The following is a 19,674-nucleotide window of genomic DNA, read 5'->3' as shown; positions in this document are numbered from 1 at the left end:
CCTTCCATGCAGTTATGGCCTTTGCCACTATTTGAAAGGCGCCTCCTAGCACCATCCCTCACAGGATGCAGCCTCGAAGGGCAGAGGCCCAGCAGGCAGCAGCATCTTAGAATGTGCATCCAGGCTGCACATACGCTATTGATCTATTATCCTCATTGATCTATTGATCTATTATCCTCATTGATCTATTGATCTATTGTCCTCATCATTTTCTTAAATCCAAATAAAAATGAAGCCCAGCAGTCAATCTGAATTAATTAGCTTTTCTGGCAGCTGCCATCTGAGAATTTGGAATTACCCTGAGCCAATAAATTCTAACAGATTCTTTTTTGTGGTATCAGATTGGATTAAAGGAAATGCTGTGGGTGAAATTAAATGCTACGCCTCTCTTATTGCTTTAGTTGCCTGAAGATAAGTACTTTTCATGATGATAAATATACCATAAATTCTCATAGCAACAACTGAAATTTAAATAAGTGGGCTGCATAACCCCCTGTAACTGTAATTCTCCTTTTATAGTCAGCTTGCTTACTGCTTATTGAAGAAAAAGTCTGGTCATTGCCTTTGAGGGATTTTAAATCTGGGGTTAGCCACAAACTGGGAACCTATCCCTGTCTTTATGTTCACCTGATTAAGAGATTACAAGATCACCAAGTCCTTGACCCAGAAAACTGCTGGGAGCACAGGGGCAAAATGAGAAGGGAGCAAGAAACATTTAGGCCAGGAGTCAGGTGTCCTGGCCTCCAGCCCTCTGGCCATACACTTTGATCTTGATCAGGCTGATTCATGTCATTATATCCTAGGATCCCTCTCTGTTAAATGAGGGCAATAGGGAACTTCCCTGCATACATCAGAAAGTGCTTTACCTACATTAGGTGTGAAATAAGTTAAGACAGACAGAACTTGCTTATAAAAGGTTGATTCTTGGCATCACAAGTAAGTAGCTTTGCCAAGTGTCCAAAGGCCACTCTAGATACAGATCGCAAATTATGATAACAGTAATGAAACAGAAACCCCCAGGCACTGGCATGTATAAGTTACTGCTACCTTTATCAAGTGAAACAAAGGATTACTCACACACACATTTTTAGACATATAGTAGTATATTAATAATGGAAGCTTTGGCAGAAGTACCATAGTATACTCTTTATAGAACCCCAGAGATTCCTTCTACAACTTCAGTGCAATACCAACAGAATTCCAAAGACCTTTTTCACAGAAATTGAAGAGAATTTCTAAAATTCACATGACCCCAGGAACAACTCCAAATAGCCAAAGCAACCTTTAATAAGAACAAAAAAGCTGCAGGTATCATGTGCCTTCATTTCTAAATATATTACAAAGCTACAATAAATCAAAACAGCATGGTACTGGCATAAAAACAGACAGAGTGACTGAAGGAGCAGAATAGAGTTCCTAGAAACAAATCTATGTTATTTACACTCAGATGATATTTAACAAAAGTACCAAGAACATAGAATGGAGAAAGGATGATCTCTTCAATAAATAGTGTTGGCAAAACTGGATATCCACCTACAAAAGTCAAACTCTTCTCTCAAGCTATAACAAACATCAATTCAAAACTGGATGAAACCTATGACCTGGGAAGTTCCCTGGTATTACCACTATAGCCTGAGTTGGATCCTGGGGGGCCAGGGAGGTGACCCACATGGCACAGCAGACCTCTCCTATTTTGCACTCTGCTCCCCTCAGCAGTGTATTTCAGTAGATTCACCTACTTTGTGCCCCACTCTGTCTCTGGTGAATCATTCCACCCCCTGCACCTCTGGTCTACACCTCACTTCTTCTACTTAAAAACAAAGCAAAACTATGTCCCGATCTACCAGAAGAAAACATAAGGGAAATGCTTCTTGACTTTGTCTAGGAAATGATTTTGTTAGCCATGACCCCCGAAAGCATAGACAACTAAAAACAAAAACAGGTGAGTGGGACTGTACCAAACTATGGTTTTTATATAGCAAAGGGAACAATCAACAGAGGGAAGAGACAACCAACAGAAGGGGAGAAAATATAAGGAAGCCAAACCATTCAATCACAAAGAAATGATTTAAACATTTTAAAAATGGGCAAAAGACTTGAACAGCTATTTCTCAAAACCAACAATTATATGAAAGAAAAGAAACCATCCTGGGTATCCACATCAAAGCCACAGTGAGTGTCTCCCCTCTACCGTCAGGACGGCTCTTATCAAAACTAGAGATTACATGTGTCAGCAAAAACACAGAGAGATCACAGTGTTGACACTTTAGTTTGTAGGAGAACTGGCTGTGTTTAGCTAGTGTTGGATGATCCTGTTTGTGCATGTGGAGTCAACTATAAAGTTCCAGCAAGTCAGGTTTGCTGATCTTGTCTGAATGGTGAGTCTCAATAAACTGGCTGAATCAGTTTTGCTCCATGTTGTTTGTCATCCTTCTGCAGGCCTGACTGGACCGTTCACAAGGCAGGGACAGCGTCCCCCGGAGGGAGCACAAGCCTCTGCAGTGCATCATTGCACCTCATGCTACTGGTCAAATCAAGCCACTAGAGCACATTCCAGAAAAAGGAGAGTTAAACTCTACTTCTTGATGAGAAAACCATCACAGTCAAGTTGGAAAAGGGTGTGGCTACGGCAGAGGTGGGGAATTGTGACTCATCTCACAAGTCCTCACTGAGTTTGAAATAGTGCAGTTATTGGGGTTGGAGGTGCATTGATTTAATTTCTAGCACAAGACTAAGGGATTTTAAGGTTGGGGGAAAGCTGCCAGAGTGAGTCCCTGGCGGAGAAGAAGAGTCAGAAGTTGAGTCTGAGAAATAACTGCTCCTGAGATCCCTGAGAGGGGTTCCCTACAGCTGTCCAGGGGGATCACCAGGAGGGGAAATGATTGCGCCAGAGATTTATGTTGAACAAACCACTGGAAAAACAGGAGTGGGAGCAACAGCTGACGGAAGGATGTCCCTGTGTCCAGGCTAGTGAGGCCCACAGCGGAATCTCCAGTCAGTCGTGTATGTCCACGTGAAAGAACTGGCTGTGACTATGGCCAGACTCCCAGAGTGTGAAGAGGAACCTCACTGTGGTGTTAGGTAAGCCAGAACTTTCTGTATCCCCTGTCAAGGCACATTCCTTGACAAGCACAGAGGGATGAGGAAGAAGAGAAGCCGTCCCCTCAGGCAGCTGGGGAGCAAGAAGACCGATGTTTTCCAAGCCAAGTTTCAGGCTTTGATTAATCTGTGATTCCAGGCGATCTAATTAGCCAATTGAGCCCTTGTTTGTAAGTGATCGTAAGACTGGCTACATCCTAAGGATGAGCAGAAAATAACCCATTTTCATCCTAGGCGGGGTGAACACATCCCCCAGTGAATACATTTTAACAAGAACACATCTCAGAGAGGTTGTGTTTTTGTTAGCTGGCATGCCGCATGTTCACCGTATTGCTATATAATATTTTTATGTTTATTTGCAGTGACAAAATTCTACAGAGTACTTCATACATACATCACTGATCATCAGTGATCAGCAGTAATATACATATTTCCTAGTTAATATTTTTGTGCTTTGAGCTTATATTTCAGGATATCAGGCTATGCTCATTCAGATGTGTGGTCTACAGCTTTCTAAAGAATAATAAAATATTAGAAAATAGAATATAAATTAACATCACTAGTAATCCAGGAGAAATAAGATACCATGCTTTATCCAGGAAATTGGCAAAGATTAAAAGCAGCAAGGCTTGGAGCTGAAGTAGTGCATTGAAAATGAGAGGTCAACTGTCACCGTAGTGTGGGAAGATAAGTCAGTCGTTATCAAGAACTTTCAAAATACTCATAACTCTCTGACCCCAACACCCCACTTGTAAAAATCATCCCAGGAAATAATCGCAGCCACATGTGAAATGCATACTCAGCAGAAAAGTGGTGGCAACTTCAGTGTCTGTTAATAAGAGAGTGAGGAAATACTGCAGGAACTAGAATGTTACAGTTGCTAAAATTATGTCATAGAATATTACAGAATGACATACAAACACCTTACAGTGCTTTGGGAGCAAGAGAGCTTACTACAATTTTTTAGCATTTGTACAGACACCAATAGAGCTGTGTTGTTCTTTTGTAATCAAATAAATTAGGGGCAAGATGAAGGACTAGTAGCATACCAGAGTCACCTCTTCCTGCACAGAATATCAGACACACGTGCCTGGGCCCAACCACACTGATGAGACACTGAGGCCTTGATGATTGGCATCTCCACAGGGAAGAGAGACTGAGGCCATCCAAAAGGGAAGAAAGTTCAAGATGTACTGCCAGGAATGGTATCAGAGCATTGGGAGCCACCCAGGCTCCAGCAGCCTTCCAGAAGTTCACAAGGCAAATCCATGATTCCCAGAGTGCTCAGGCTGCGGGTCTGGAGGGGAGCTGGGTATGGAAGAACCTAAGTCCTTTTTAAGTTCACCACAGTCATCCAAAGAACCCCTCGCTAAAGTTCTTGCACACAGTCGGTGGAAATGTAGATTGGCCTAATCTCTGGAAAATAGTATGGAGGGTCCTCAAAATAGGTCTACCATATAGTCCAACGATCCCACTCCTAGGTATATACCTGAAGACAAAAAAATAATAATTCAAAGGGGTATGTGTACTGCTGTGCTCACTGTATCAAGATTTATTAACAGCCAAGTAATAGACACAACCTAAGTGTCCAACAACTGTTGAATGGATGAATAAGATATGGCATATATACACAATGAGATACTACACAGCGAGGAAAAAGGATGAATTTTTTGCCACTTGCAACATGGATGAGACTAGAAAGGATAATGCTAACTGAAATAAGACAAAAGCAAAAAGACAAATACCAGATGATTTTACTCATTTCAGGGAGAAACAGAAAGGGTCAGTCAAAACAAGACCAAAAACAAGGAAGTTTGAAAGCAACACTGAAACTGGGGAGCTGGGGAATTTAGAGAGCAAAGTAGGGAGGACTATGGTGGAGGACTATGGGCATCTTGTGGGTGTGGTGTTGGAATTTACATCTGAAGAGGGATGATCCTGTATCTCTGAACCATGTAGTATTGTCAACCAATGCTAGCTTAAAAATTAAATAGAAGCACCAGCCACCCCTGCCCAGACTCCCACAGCTTGAAGGTCATAGACTGAAGAACTAGAGTCATACAGCCCAGGCTGCCAGCGGCTGCTTCCCCAGCTGTGACAAGCACAAGCTTCCAGAAACCAGCTGTACCCACCCATATCACTCCTCTGCAGAAACTCCTTGAGCATCCTGCACCTCATGGCCTTTCCCAGAGCGTAGGATCCCCCAGACTCAGGGGCCTGACCCCTTCCTTCTCTCCATACTCATACTAACTTACTCTCTTTATTCAGGTGCACTCATCTTTTTAACTCAATTTTCTTTTGAAAATTTAATCAGCACAATAAGTAGAAAAAACATTCACCATGCTGAGCATCCCACAAAGTATATTCTACCACCGTTTCTGACAAGATTGGACCCCAAGACTTTAAGGTCGTTGACATTAGCTGCAATGACAATATGCCAACCCCCAAGAAGTCTAACACTAAAGCAGAGGGCAGATCTGGCCAAGGCCTGTTTCTGGGGCACAGGTTTCACTGGGACACAGTCACACCCCAACCCCATGGACCCCAAAGAGTACAGCCCTCTTTGGGGACCGCTGAGCACACCCCAAAGGTTTCTTTCCCACTCCCATCACAGGCTGTTAGGACCCATGGGCGTCTCTTCCATCACTTGTTGGGACTTTTCTTGAACCCCACCAACAGATACTGGTTGGGGGCTCCTCAAGGAGCCCCCCAGGGAGTGGGAAAGTCAGCTCTGGAAAAGCAGCAAATATCAAAGACTCAGGCGAGCTGATAGCTGTGGGCAACTGGGGACCAGAAACTATGGGACCCACCTCAGCAGTATCTCACACACAACCGGTTGAGGCCAGGGAGGCTGAGGCCAATCCCAGACCCAAGTAGGGAGCTGTGGGTGACATGTATTGGAATGATGGGTGCTGGGGGCACAACGGGGTGCCAACAGAGGACACTTGCCAAGCTAGGAGCTCCTAAGGCCTCGGGAGGCCTGGGCTTGAGCCTTTGCCTTCAGTCAGCCAACAGAGATACAGCAAGAGCAGGGCTTGCTGCAGCAACCTTGCCTGCACCCCCGTTGGCCAGCCAACCCTCCCAGGGCCTCTGTCTGCAAGGGACTGAGAGCCCCAGGAGCTGCAACAGGACTGAAGCAACCCTAGCACTCTGCCTTAGAGCGACTTTTGTTCAGACTTGAATTTCAAAAAGCGAGCGGAGCGGCCCCAAAGCCTGTTTTACAAACTTGTCAAAGAACACAGTGACAGGACGAAGTGGCTCTTACATCACTGCAGTCGAGGCAAGCACCTGCATATGAACGCCTTCTACCAACCCCTCGTCAGAGGCTGTCCAAGCATCTCCATGTAAGTGCACACCTGGCCATGCCGAGGGAGGTGGGCCCCCTCGTTGACAGTCATGAGGAGATGAGCTGCCTCTTACGGGACCTGTTCTGTGCCAGGCACTTTGCTGTTCTGTGTCACTATACACACAGGCCTTGAAATGACACACTGTCACCAATGCTCTGGCAGCTCAGGCCGCCGAGAGGTGACATGACCTGGCCGCCGAGAGGTGACATGACCTGAAGACCAGTCAGCTGTTCACTGGACTTGCACCCCCAGACAGAAGGATTCTGAACCCACCCAAGGCCTGTCAGGTCTTCCCGGTCCTCAGCCCAAGCACGTCCACCCAGCCCAGGGTGGCTCTGCCACCCGCCCTGGCAGCTCGCACCTCCTCCCCCTTCATGCCCCTCAATCTCTGCCCAGCACTACCTCCAGCACTGGGCACTGGTCACGGCCCCCAGGGCTTCGAGCGGCCAGCTTGGGATGTCACTACATCTGCGGGGTCGAAACCTCAAGCCCTGTCATGAGAGGTCTGTCCAGAACAGCGTGGCCACTCACCTAGGTGACCGCCACCTCTCCCAGCTATTTCTCTGTGACTCCAGAACCTCAATATGAGAACACAGATGCGGACAATCCCCAACAATGATGGTTCCACTTACGGTCTGTTGGCCTCATGATGAAGTGAAAGCAGCTGGACTCAGTAGGAACCACAGAAGGATTCAGGTGGGCCCGCAGGGGGCACTCGGTCACGGCTTCATCTCACTACTGGTGCATCAGGGTGGATTCCACCATACGTTGAAGAGGACCTGTCATCAATGTCAAAAACAGGCTTAGAAAATATTTCTTCATTTTATTTTTACGGTAAAAGTTATATATTCTAGATTGCAAAACACTTTGAAAACAAAGCTACATGAAGGCGGAAATACAAATCATTTATAACTCGATGTGCCAAGCAAGCCCCAAATCTTCCCATGTAGCATTTCCCCCATATTACAATCTCACTACAGAAACATGGACCTTTTCCAGTTAAATTTCCCGCATCATTTAACATTTCCGACACAACTGAAGCATCTCACGCACAAACACGTGTGTCCCTTCTACCTGTGCCGTCCTTATGTGGAAGCCGAGGAAGACTAAGGAAGGCCCGGAGAGAGCAGGGACTGTGCTGTCTCTAAGGAGCTGGGCTTGGAAATTCTGCTGCAGATTATTACTGCAGCAAAACCCAGGCCAACCTACAGAGCCAGCCACTCCATCGTGTGGCGTGCTCTCAGGGGCCGTGACCAACTCAAAGACAGAGCTATGGCATTCACATCTGACCCAGAAGCTGGCACACTGGGCATCAGGGGGACCCGCCATATCTCCTTCCTCAGTTTCTTTGATCTGCAACTCAGGGTCTCTTCAACCTGGAGGCCCAGGAGGCTGAGGCACCTTCCCTCACCCCATTTTCAATGAGCCCATGTCAAATAGCCAGGGGACCCAGGAGTCCTGGCACTTGCTCCAAGTGTTCACTGACACAGTATTTAGACATCAGCATGTTTTTGTTGTTGTTGTTGTTCTAACACTACAAACAGGCTCAAGGATAAAAATTATTATGTGTGTGCATATACTCCATTTATCCCCTCATTGCTTAAGCTCTGTGTCCTTCCGCTTCCTCATCTGTAAAGTGGGGGTGCAATAGCTGCACTTCTTTCTTCATTTCTTCCTTTTTCATAGGCTTCCGCCATCACCCCCGCTACCTCCAATGTTTGGCTGCCCATATGGCTACTTAGGATAATGAGGAGGTTTCCCAGACTTCCTTGAGGCACATGACTACGTTCTGGACAGTGGGATATGAGCAGGGATGTGACCTTCAGCCACTGGAGAGTGACTGTCCAAAGGGAGCAAGTGTTCCTCCTTTAATTATCCCTGTTTCTGATAGCTGGATCGTGGATATGATGATGACTGGCCCTGAGAAGCCATCTTGTGCTAGGAGGAAGACACTAGTTATTGAAGATGGTGGCACGAAGGGCCCTCAAGACCTATTGCCAGCCTAGGGCTGTTCCCCCTGGGCATCATCTGACTGCTATCTCGTTGCAGCCTGTGAAGCTTGATCAGCAGCACCCATATCACCTGAGATTTTGTTTGAAAGGAAGCCTCGCCAGCCCACCCTGGACCTGCCGAATCAGTCTGCATTTTAACAGAGTCCTCAGGTGATTTGTGTATAAAAAGTGTGCAAAGTACTGGTTTGAGCCAGTTACTGAGAAGGGCCTATTGCTCGCGGAACTGAATCCTAACTAAAGCGCCACCCACAGCACCCTTGATAGGTGGTCTTTAAGTAAAACCTCCAGCACCTGGCTCTGCCCAGCCTGGGAGCCAGAGCTGACAACTTGAAATATCTTGGGGGTATGTGTGTGGACTCCATGTTAGAACTCAGGCTTACGACATTGCCCCTGCCCCTATGGATCCAAAGACACCCCCTAATTGTGTGAGAAGCGGGAGCCTGAGCAGGGAGAGAGCAGCATTTGTTGAATAGAAACTTGACATGTTTTGGGGAGTGGAGAGGTTCTTGGAATGGGCCTTCCAGAGCCTGCCTCACAGCTTCACCCCAAAAGATGCTGACTTGGGAGGCAGGAGCTTCCCCCACACACACACCAGGGGATAAGCTAGGAAACCTCCTCATTATCCTTAGTAGTCATGTGTGCGGTCAAACATCAGTGATAGTGGGGATGGTGCAAAGTCTACAGAAAAGGACAAATGCAGACGGATATTAGAGGGCAGGTGGCTATTACACCCCGATTTTACAGCCTTCTGAGGGGGCTGTGCACTGGGTCTCCTGAGAATTACATCCCTCACACCAGTCACCGAGAGCTGCGGAGTGAAAAGTCTGTGGGTGGGACTTGGGCCGCCATTCTCCTTCCCAATTTTCCAGCCCGCCAGGCCTCACCTCCCCTAAGGGGCTCTCTGCGGCCCTCTCATTATACTACAGGCACAGAGGCCTAGTGAGCAGAACTGCAGGGAGCGTACCAACGCGGCTTGCGTTGTGGGCTGGGGGTGCGGCCCGCGCCCTGGGCCAGGGGGTGGGGGAGGTGGGTGATTCTGATGCAAAGGACCCCACAAAATTACCTGCCCTGCTCCACGTGGCGAATTTCGGAACCCGTGGGGGCAAGAGCGAACGCACCGAGCTGCCTGTCTCCCCACGCCGCTGGCCGGGGCTGGCAGGGCCTCGCAGACACAGGCTGGTTAGGGTGGGCCCCGTGGTCCGGCCTCTCAGTGACTGGACAGCCCGGGGGGGCCGTGAGCGTGGCGCTGCGTCAACCTTGCTGCTTCCACCTCCCCTGCCCGAGGTCCGGCCCCTGTCCTGGGAGCGGTGCACTTCCCTGTGCTTACATGGGCGCCCCACGGCTGGCCCTCTGCTAACTGGGTGTTGGATCGTGGACGAATCACTGAGCTCGGTTCACCTGAAGCTGGAGCTCGTAGGTTGTTGTGGGAGCTGCAGGAGAGGAGGCCTCCCGGGAGCCTCCAGGTGTTGCTCTGGCCATCAGCTTCCTGCAGCCCACCTGGCCCTTCCCACAAGTGCCACACCATATGGCAGGTGTTCAGATAAGTCTCCCCAAATCCCCTTAATTCCTTACACTTACAAAGGGGGGAGGCACATTCTCCAGAACTATGGCCCCCTTAACTAGCTTTCCCTGTAATGTGATTCTTATTAAAGGTTACTTGGGACTGAGTCTCCTGCCCTCAAGGAAGCCACTTGCGAGGTTGTCGTCTGCCTCCAGGCTCTCTGCTCCACTGCCCTCATCTTGTTTTCTGCCTAAACCATTGTTGGCAGGAGAACTCTGACATTTAGCACAACTAAATGTCTGCCTGGAGGCATCACCCTGTCTTTTACAGCAAAAGATTCTTTTGGAGGGTTTTTACCTGGCCAGTGAGGTGACGTGGGGGCATCCAGGACCTCAGGAAGGGGTGTGTTTCCGGGTCAGAGAGTTATGTCCTCCCGACCCTGAGTGGAGTCCTGGAATGTCTGAGGCCAGGGCAGGAGGGAGTTTGGCCTGCCAGGATGCCTTCCCCTCTTCTAACAGCACCCCGCCTTTTCGGGAGCCCTGTCTGGCTGGTCCTTTCTAAACCAGCCAGCCCTGAGACAAGGATTCAAGTAAAGTAGTTCATCTGGAAGAGGACCTGAACCCTGAGGGGCTTGAGACAAGAAAGGGCAGCTCCCCAGAGCTGGGCTTCCTCCCCTACACCAGCAACTCCACCCCTGCAGGAAACATGCCCTCAGGCCTGCATCCAGTTTGCAAGGACCCTTCTCTGCAAGCCAGGTAGATGTCTCCACCTTGGAGCCAAACCTGATCAACAGGAGTCTGTGCCTCTGCCTCTGAGCCAGCTTCTCAGCGAAGCCAACAGCCAAGGAAATCTGAGTGGAGAGATTTTGATGGCATGTAGGCCCTCATTAGAAAAAAATAAAAATTGTAAAAAGTTGCATAAACTATAATCAACATCAAATGGATCATTTCAGTCACTTCTACGTGTGTAGTTCTGTGGTGTTCATGTTGTGCTGTGGCATTGTTTGGTCTGGAGTATCTATTCTTGAGAGGCACAGCAACAGTGATCTATTTTGGGGGTCCATTGGTCCATCTATTTGCCGGACTGGCCAGCAGACAAAAAAAAAAAAGGTGTCCCTTGGCAGAGGAGATGAAGCTGACAGGGGGTCCCAGCCCTCCCGACTGTGGGTGGAAGGTCGCTGTGGCCCACACCAGTGCCGGGCAGCCAGGTCCGGCCTGCTTTGTGACTCAGAGAAAACACACTTAATCCTAGGCTTGAGGGAAGTGCTGGGGCTGGTGGAGGAATCGCTCTCACTGGGGCAGCATTTGTTCTCACCCTGAAATAGCTCCCGCCAGACGTCTCCTTGTCTGACCCCATGTGCTCCAGGTTTATTTATACCCGTCAGATTGAGGAACAGCCCTTCCCCCTCCCACCTTCCTCAGAGGAACAGCTGTGCCCCCCCCATACACACGCCCAGCCCAGGCCCCATCCCCAGTCCTCCTCTGTCCTCGGCCTTTTCTGCTGACTGTGGATCCTGGGTTACTCCCTGGGGACGATGCGGCTCTGAGAGACGCAGGCACAGCTTGAAGGACCTGGTATTCCTGGGGACACAGCCTCCCTCTGCCCTCAGCTTCCTCAGTCTCTGGGGCCACAGATGGCTTCCCTGGAGACTCACTATGTGGTGGCTGTGGGACGCTTTTGGTCACCTCCACATGTGGCCTGACCCCTGAGACATTACAAGAGGGCACTGGGAACCGCCGGGTGGCTACATGTGGCTCAGGGAACGCGTATGTTCCCCGCTGTCATGGTGGGGCCCTGGGCTGCCTTTCTCAAAGCCCTCTCTGAGAGGTGTTCTGAGGTCAGGGCCTGGGGTTGGGTGAAAAGGTCACTAGATACATGAAGAGCCGCCTGTTTGATCTTTCGAGCAGGCAAGGAATTTGCCACACATGAAAGGCCAGAGAAGCCCTGGTGAGCAGATCCTGTTTGGCTGCCAAGGAGTTTTCTGTTCCTGTGCAGATTTTAGGAATCTTTCCCTCTCTTTGGTTCTTTGGTTCTGTTTCTGCCTCTTTCCATCTCTGCCTCTGCCTCTAGAGTGTCTCACTACCTCTGGTGCTCTTGGTGGGTGTTTATCTCGCTCTTCTTCCTGTCTCTCCCCGCTCTCTTTCTGGCCCAGTCCAGAAACGTTGGTGTGGGGACTTGGGCGAGTCGGGGGTGGCTGCAACTGGCACCCGCAGGAGACCAGCCAGGGCTGGTCCATCTGAACAGGGGAGTTTGCTTACGTCCTGCGGGGAAATCTACACCTGTCTTCTGCCTGGCGCAGAGGCCCTCAGGGGAAGTCCAGTCCCACTTGCCTCCATCATGGGGCTATTCTTGGACTATTCTCGGGCTGCGCCAGGCCTAACATGGAAGAAAAACAGCACCAGGCATTCCAGTTTCAAGAGATGTCGAGGATTCACATGAAACCACTTAATAAATAATTACACAAGTCCTTTGACTTGTTTAGCTTGGTTCCTAAATGTCTGGATGACCAGAAAACAAGCTGAGAGAACTCTGGGGGAAAACCTTGTATTGGACACCACTTCTATTTGAAGGACCCCAAGGACAGGCTCTGTGTCCCCCACACGTCGCTCACACACTGATCCAGCTCCCACCTTCTCAAGTGCCCAGAGACTGCAGGTTAAACCTCTCCCGTCAGCCCAGACACTGAGGTCTGACCTCAAGATGCTGCGGCCAGTGTCAGCTTTCCAGCCCAGCCTCTGGGTGGTCACAAAAGTCAGTGGCAGCGGAGGGAGCCCAGAACAGGTGGCCATGTGGACAGATCACAGGCAGAGCATGGGGGCTGCTGGCGTTTGAAATGACTCCGTCCAGAGGGGCGCAGACCGGCCGGCTGGGAGAAGGCGAGGACAAAAAGCAGGAGAGGCTCCTGGCGAAGCCCAAAGCCGGCGGCAGGAGTGGGTGTGGCGTGTGTCCAGCTGCAGAAGAGGAAGAAGCAGCACTGTGGCCGCCAAAGATGGCGCTGGGGTGTGAAGCGGAGCGGTGGGCGACACTAGCAAAAGTGAAGCAGGGAGAGAAAGCTGCCAGCCCCCGGGACAGGACAGTGGCGGCGGGGGCTGGGGACGCAGGACAGGCAGCTGGAAAAGCCTGCGAGCAAGACCTGCTCTGAGGTGCTCCTGAGGTGCTCCCAGCCACGGAGACAGCAGGCTGTGCAGGTGCTGCGTGGGCGTGCACGTGTGTGCGGCGTGGGCGAGCCCGGGACGCCCAGTGGGGTGTTGCCGGCTTGCCTCTGGGTGCGTGTGCACCTCAGCAGTCCTTTGCTGTATTTGCAGCTTGGGTTGGTTTCCTCCCCTCCCTGCCCCTGCCTGCAAATATAAATCCAGCTGAGGGAGACAGGATGTCAAATAAAACCAGGCTAGATTTTGAAAATCTGGGGGAGGCGATGAGAGCCAGGGGGATTGGGGCTCACCTACACACCCTCCTTCCTGGTGAAACGGAAGGGACTTGGGACTTCAGCAAATCCCTTGAGACCCTTTTTCCTGCATCTGCTCTGCTCACACGGGCCCATGAATGACTCGGTTTCCACCAGTGGAATGGCTGCCCTGGACAGGGCACGCCCACGCGGTGAATGCTGCTGTCTCCGAGAAGCACAGCTGCGATTTGAGTCAGTCACCCTGCTCTTGCCCAGGTGTTTCTGGGACAAGGACACCAGGTCCCGAAGGTGTTTGCAGACCTGTGTCGGCAACATTAAGAAGGTGGGACACGCAGGCCTTTCCTAGAGGGGGAGGGAGCAGGGGTGACCTGTGGGGACACGAGGTGTCTCTCAGCAGGTGCCAAGGTGTCTGCTCCTTCTCCAAGGTTCTGGTGACCCAGCGTTGTCACTCCACTGGAACTTTTCTCCAAGGCGACTGTGTTCTGGGAGAAAGCACTTGTGCAAACTCTGCTTCCTGGAGCCTTGTAGCCAACACGTTCTTCTTCCAAACCTCGCCCCGAGCGTTTGTGCAGGCCTCACTGCTCTGCTTGGTTAGGGGGACCTAGGTCCTGTGGGTGGCAAGTCACTTTCCTGCTCGCACCTTCCTATGAGTGACAACTGTGGTTGTGAGCAGCTCAACTCTTGGCTGCAAAGTCCTTCAGGACATGGAGCCGCTCAGCTCATACACTTGACACGGTGGGTAATGGGGCTACTTGAATATTGAAACTGCAGGCACCAAACCAAGAGCCGGCCATGCAACTGACTTCTCAGGTTGCACCTAGCTCTAATCGCAAAATAGAAAATATGCAATAAGATAGTAAGATAATCAACAAGACATACATTAGAGGGCAAGAGCTAGAAACTCGTGGTGTCAGCAGATTCGCTCTGTGCGCCTTCTATTGCTGGCGTGTGCATCTGGGGCTGCGTCCCTTTGCCTGGGGAGGGGCTTCCCTGCCAGTCAGGCTTGGCCATTCCTCACCCCTGGCCCTGTAGGTGACCCGAGCGACTTTTCTCACCAATGCTATGCGATTGAAAATGACAAGGGTACCCTGACTCCAGGGTGGGGGACCTTCGGTCTGCTGGCACCTCACGGTGGCTGGAAGGAGATCCACCCACAGCCAGAAAACGGTGCACTGCGCAGTTACATGTGGGAGAAAGGAACTTTTCCATGTGAAGCACAGACCGCTGCTAGTTGTGATGGCTAAGGTACCCTGTGTAGCCGTAAAACTCAGGAACATGAGGCATGTTTGACCAAAGCACCTGAGCTAAGCTAATCCCATCTTTTCAGGTGGAGAACTGAGGGGTAGAGAGGGTGAGGGGCTCCCTGAAGTGTCCCGAATGAGTGGGAACCAAACCCTCCTCGAGCAGGATGGCACAGCTTGGCGCGGGGAATGGAGAGGAGCTGGGAGGGGTTCAGACTCCTGCCGCGGTGCTCCAGTCTCTGTGCTCCTCCCGCGGTGCTCCAGCCTCTGTGCTCCTCCCATGGTGCTCCAGTCTCTGTGCTCCTCCCGAGGTGCTCCAGCCTCTGTGCTCTTCCTGAGGTGCTCCAGCCTTTGTGCTCCAGCCTCTGTGCTCCTCCCGTGGTGCTCCAGCCTCTGTGCTCCTCCCGCGATGCTCCAGCCTCTGTGCTCCTCCCAAGGTGCTCCAGCCTCTGTGCTCCTCCCGAGGTGCTCCAGCCTCTGTGCTCCTCCCGCGGTGCTCCAGCCTCTGTGCTCTTCCTGAGGTGCTCCAACCTCTATGCTCCTCCCGAGGTGCTCCAGCCTCTGTGCTCCTCCCGAGGTGCTCCAGCCTCTGTGCTCTTCCTGAGGTGCTCCAGCCTCTGTGCTCCTACTGCACCTGAACCTGACAGGATGCAGCTGACGTTTGGGCCCAGCTAGGGGCCTCGTCCGGGGCTGGGACAGGAAAGGCCAGCTCCGCCCTGCCCTGCTGAACTTGCTCTCACCTGGCTGCCACTCAGACTCTGTGGTTAGTGTCTCTGCCGGTGCTCAGGGACTTTCTCTGAAAGTGTGTGCTTCTCTGAAACCTGAGCTAACACGATTCTGAGAAACCCACAGCAGTCTCGCCATGCTCTCCACCAGCATGAGGTGAACTGCTCGCACGTACATGCGCACACACACAAACACACAGGCCCGGGAGTGGTGCCACTGTGATCCCAGGACATCCTGGTCTTGCCGTCCAGCTGGGGAGCAGGGTTGTGGCAGTTTAGTTTGGCCAGCTAAGCCCAAGACTTGGTCCTTCTGCTCCCCCACCCCATGGGGTTTCTGTGAGCAAGAGTCGATGCAGATGGCAGTGGGCACACGGCCTGGCACAAAACATCTGGGCGCCGCTGGCACCCTGCGAGGTGGCTGTTTTTCCTACAGGCTGGCAAAGCTTGCTCGTCAGGCTTAAAGCCCTTCTCAAGTGGCTGACAGTAGGCTGGAGCCTGGGTCACCAGACTGAGTCAAATGGGAGGACTCGATGGTGGCCATTTTGTCTTACGAATGCCCTGGTGCAGGCACTGGGGGTCACTGGCCTCCGTATTTTCCTGATCAGTCAGAGCTGGCTCTGGCTCTTTCCCTGTGGCGATGTTTGGGGCAGGGGGGGGGGGGGGGGGGGGGGAAGCAAAGAATGATAAAGAGGGATAATCTGAGAGGAGCCGGTCTTCAAAATCCCGAGAGCGAAGGGCCTCATCCCCGCATCTGGGACTCTCAGGGTTTTCTATTTGTCTCCCCATGTCACTGGGGGCTCATTTCTCTGCAGGGATTGCAGCTGAAGAGAGAGCTGGGCTTCCCGAAGAGTCTTGCCAACACATTCCCAACGTGGCCCATCCATTTACGAAGGCAGTGGGTTCAACAAGGTCTCACCTTTCTCTCCCTCTGGTCTCTGAGCTGCTGAAGACAGGGATCCTACCCAGCTCACTGTGCATGGCCAGCCTTAGCACAGAGCCAGACACACAGTGAGCGCTCAGTAAGTGTGGCTGAGGCAGTAGCTGAGGCTCAGACTCTTGATTCAAGGAGGGAAACGCAAATTCTAGACTCGGAGGGCAGGAAAGTGTATCATCCCACGAGGAGTTTGCAGAGTCCAGCAAGCCAGGGTGCTCAGGAATGTTACCCATTGCTGCATGCTACTCACCCCAAAACACAGTGACTTTAAGCAACACAACTGTTTCATTTGCTTGTGATTCTAGAGTCTGGGAAGGTGAGGACACCCTGTCCCGACACCCAGTGTCCCTGGGTGAAAGGACCCATTCCCAAGATGGTTCACCCTAACTCATACTGGCTGTTAGTCTCACTCGGGTGTCTCCAGAGCTGCGTGGGCTTCCTGGCAGCGTGGTGGCAGGCCCTGAAGGCAGGAAGCAGAAGCTGCCAGTCGTGAGGCCTGAGTCTGGAAAATGGCGTTGCTCTGTGTCGCATGTAGTCTGCTGACGAAGAAGTCACAGAACAAAGGTTCAAGGGGTCTCGATGGAAGAGGTGTCAAAGAGCCTTGGTGGCTGGCTTAAAAACCGTCACGGGGCCCTCCCTGGTGGCGCAGCGGGTTAAAGCACAGCACTAAGAAGCTTAAGCCACTTCCGCATGAGTTCGATTCCCGCCTGCCCTGGAGGTGACCACATGGCGTGGCAGACCTCTCTTGACCCGCCCGCTGCTACCCTCAGCAGTGTACTTCATCGATCTGCCTGTTCTGCTCCCCACTCTGTCTCTGGTGAAGCCTCTCGCTGCCCTTGAGCCTCTGGCCTGTACCCCAGTTCTGTATGCACAAATAAATAAATCTTAAAAAAAAAAAAAAAAAACGTCACAGCTGGCTTTCTGGGCGCTCCAAATGAAGGGTTGAGATGGCAACGTCAGCTCTCCGGCATGGCTGCCCTGGGGGAGCTTCCAGTGCCCGGGCATGCAAGACGGCCTTCTCCAGGGTGGACATGGCATTACTCCGAGTCTCACAGCACCTGCTTCATCGGCACTGGAATGTTTCTCCTCCCCTTGAAGCTGGGTGGGCTTCTGACAGCCTCAGTGAGGAGCATGGCAGGAGGGCGGTGGCAGGGGTTTGAGGTGGGGGCACGTCAGGCTAGACGGCCTCCGCTGGCTGCTTCTGTCCTCCCACTTCCCGGTCACTCTTAGGGCCAGCCAAGACCCCAAACTCCACATGAGCCAATCTGCGGAGAAATCCAGCCCCCAGCTGCGTCTTCCATCTGAGGGACATCAGAGAGGCCACTAACACACCGCCCCCACCCTGACTGGGCACCCGCTGACACAGAAGCTTCTTGCCTGACCAAACAGTCCGGTCTGAGCTGGCACCCACCGGGTGTAAACTGGGGTGCCAGGGGTGGGAGTGAGGAAGCAGAACGCGAGAAGCTCTGAGGAGGGAAAGGGACTCTGAGGAAGCTGGGTGCAGCCAGGGGCACAACTCTGGCGCGAGGAGGCCCCCCTTCATCCTGAGGCTGCAGAAGTGGACCCTGCTTCTGGGCGTGGGGTAAGATGGAGGGTTGGAGGCACAAGGGTGCAGGCAGCCCAGCCAGGCAGTGGTGGGGAAGGGCAGAGGCCTGTAGCAGGCAGCAGGCCTGGTTGGGAGCCTGGGTGGATGTAGGGGAGGGAGTGGTGGGGGGTGGAGCGGGGGGAGGGGGGAAGGGGATGGTGCCCCTGGGGAGGGAGGGGGGTTCCATGTTGCTGGAAGGGCATTGGGCGGTGTCTCCTCTTTGTGGTATGGCCTTGCTGGGTCTTTTCCATGGGAGGCCCTCCCTCGCCCCCCACCCCCACCCCGGGAGGCACTTAAGCCCCATCAGCCCTCAGTCCCACCTTGTCACTCAGGCCCCTGAGTCCTGGGTCTGACAGATGTGGAAGCTCCTGCTGCCCCGCCAGCCATCTCCTGCCCACAGCCAAGGAGATATCGGGCCCTCAGGAGGAGACTTCGGGCTTCCCCGCTGGAGACACTTTCCTGGCTGTAACTACAAGGCTGGCTTAGGGGAGGGCCTGGCCCTCCTCACAGCAAGCACTGTGCTGAAAAACCTCCCTCTGCTCAGATTCTAGCATTTAAGGAGCAGGAAGTGGGAGTGCTGGGTTCCCACACAGCATGGGGTGGGGGGTGTGGGGGGTGGGGGGCGCTGGCTTCCAGGGGCCCTGCTTACCAGCATCTCCTCTGAAGCCGCCTGGGGTGCTCCCGGGCTCAGGAGAGGTGGTCACATGGCTTCCTTAGTATTTAAACCGTTTTTGGTGTTTCTAGTATAGCAACATGTCTCTTCCATCCTTTCCCAGCAGAGTGACGGGCATCTGGGTAGCCTCATGCTCTGAGCCGAGGGGTTCACCTGAGCATGAAAGAACAAAGGGACTGATGTTGAATGGACTCTCTGGGCCTGTGGGTCCTCCATCTGTGCTCCCAGGGCCACTCACCTTCCTGGGAGAACTGTCCTTTCTCACCAACAGACATACATTTCAGCCAAAGTGTCTGGTACACGCATAGCCGTTGAAGGCTGACACTCCTCGCTGGGACGGAGGCGAGTTACAAAGGAAGGATGTGGGCATCTCCCTTACACACTAGCCCCCGGGTTCTCCGGGTCCATCAGCAGCCTCTGCTCATCTGGGGTGAGCCAGGGACATGTCTGCCTGAAGAAGCACCTCTGAAAAGAAGGGGTTAGCTTGAGTCCCCAGAAGCCAGGTGGTGGGGAAGGTGAAGGGAGGCGACCAGCAGCTGGGGTGCAGGCGCCACACACTTACCTGGGGGTCAGACAGGCACCAGGGGTGCAGGCCCCCTCCTCCCCCAGCTTCTCCCCTAGGCTCACCCCCTTGCACTCTCACTTTCTGGCAGCAGCAGAGCAGTTTTCCCCAGCTTGGGTAAAGGGCTGAGGTAAGAGACAAGTGGGGGGGGGTGGTCAGCTGCTCTGGGGGGGATGCAGGTGACCATGAAACCCGCTGCGGCGGGGTCTCTGCTCCGGGTAGCCTTGGGAGCTGGGGGTGGGGGTGCCGGTGGCAATGTAAGTGATGGACGCTGGTCTGGGGTAGCAGGAGTCCCCACCTGGCCTCGGCTGGGGATGGAGCCAAACGCGTGAAGCCTGGCTCACGGCTCCCCCTAAGCTAGACAGCCCCTCACTTTCCAGTCCGTTATTCAAGATCTGCCGTGTTGTCCCCTAGTCCCATCCTGTGGCCTTCTCACCAGACCCCATGTTAGCTGGGTGTGTGACACTATTTTCTTGGTGCTGAGGGAAGACAGTGGGGGGGGGCTGCTGCATATTGTAGGGCTGCCCCCCATGAGGCACTATGAGGCATCTCAGGCCGGGAATCAGGGTGCACTGCTCCAGGCAAGCCT

This window comes from Condylura cristata, unplaced genomic scaffold, assembly GCF_000260355.1.
Source record: "Condylura cristata isolate star-nosed mole 26May11 unplaced genomic scaffold, ConCri1.0 scaffold00033, whole genome shotgun sequence".
Classification (NCBI taxonomy): domain Eukaryota; kingdom Metazoa; phylum Chordata; class Mammalia; order Eulipotyphla; family Talpidae; genus Condylura; species Condylura cristata.
Note: the sequence above shows the minus strand (reverse complement) of the source record.